The following is a 1,134-nucleotide window of genomic DNA, read 5'->3' as shown; positions in this document are numbered from 1 at the left end:
AGGAAGAAGAACCTACATACGGGTACGACTCCGATTCCGACGACGAGTTAGATCATACCATGGCTAACATTGATGAAATCCCCATGGGAGAGTGGAAGAAGAGGATCCGCGATGACACCGGCCTGGGACTTGTGCAACCCGCAATTCCCGCTCCTGCTATGTTCGAGCTAAAGGGCAACATACTCGCCCAACTAAAGGAAATTCCTTTTTATGGAAAAGACCACGATGATGCCTACAAGCATTTGGATGAAGTCAATGATGTAGCTGATTACTTTAATGTTCCAAATGTACCTCGCGAGACTCAGCTACTTCGCATGCTTCCAGTGACATTCAAATGTGCTGCAAAATACTGACTCAAATCACTTCCCCCCGGATCAGTCACCACATGGGCCAAGATGAAATAAGAATTCATTGATCACTTTTGCCCACCTTCCAAGATAGCCAAGCTAAAGAAGGCCATTGCTAACTTTGAACAACAAGCTGGAGAGTCGCTATATGAAGCTTGGGAGAGGTACAAGAGCTTACTAAGAAACTGCCCACACTATGACCTTAATAGCCAACAAGAAGTCTCCATTTTCTATGACGGAGTCAATGTCACAACCAGGCAGTTAATTGACTCGCAAGGCCCACTCTCAAAGAAGCCACCCCCGGTGATCAAGGAATTGATTGAAGAATTCTCTAAGCATTCTAGAGAATACCACAACCCAAGAAATGATGTTACTAGGGGAGCCGCATATGCAACTACTGAAGACTTATCCGCGGTCATGGCTATGCTAAAAACCATGCATAGGAGGATGGATAAAATGGATCAAACGATCCATGCTATTCGGGTGGGTTGTGAAAATTGTATGGACCTCATCTTACTAGAGACTGCAACTTGGATGAAAATGGCAGCAAAAAGGTGCAAGTATGTTACTCAAGTAGGGAATGATATGATGAAGACTGGTGAAAACCAAAGAAAGAGTGGCTCCCGTATGAAGAGTACAAGAAGGCTAAGGAGGAGAAGTACAAGTAGAAAGGAAGAGGTTTTTACCAAAAGGAGGAGCCGGCACAAGAAAGAAAACCAAGTTTGGAAGAGATGCTTACCAAATTTGTAGCAGCTTCAGAAAAGAGACATAGCAATCATGATGTTGC

At 44.2% G+C, this 1,134-nt stretch overlaps 1 non-coding gene across 1 annotated transcript; it reads right to left on the bottom strand.

The window, feature by feature from the left end:
* Positions 1-443: 443 nt before the first annotated feature.
* On the bottom strand, positions 444-550 carry LOC145013578 (small nucleolar RNA R71). Its single transcript, XR_013665128.1, has one exon. It is a non-coding gene; the product is annotated as a small nucleolar RNA R71 (small nucleolar RNA).
* Between the last annotated feature and the right edge of the window lie 584 nt (positions 551-1,134).

Source organism: Lactuca saligna, chromosome 8 (genome assembly GCF_052625555.1).
Source record: "Lactuca saligna cultivar CGN05327 chromosome 8, ASM5262555v1, whole genome shotgun sequence".
Taxonomy (NCBI): Eukaryota; Viridiplantae; Streptophyta; class Magnoliopsida; order Asterales; family Asteraceae; genus Lactuca; species Lactuca saligna.
Note: the sequence above shows the minus strand (reverse complement) of the source record. Positions and strands in the feature narration are given on the sequence as shown.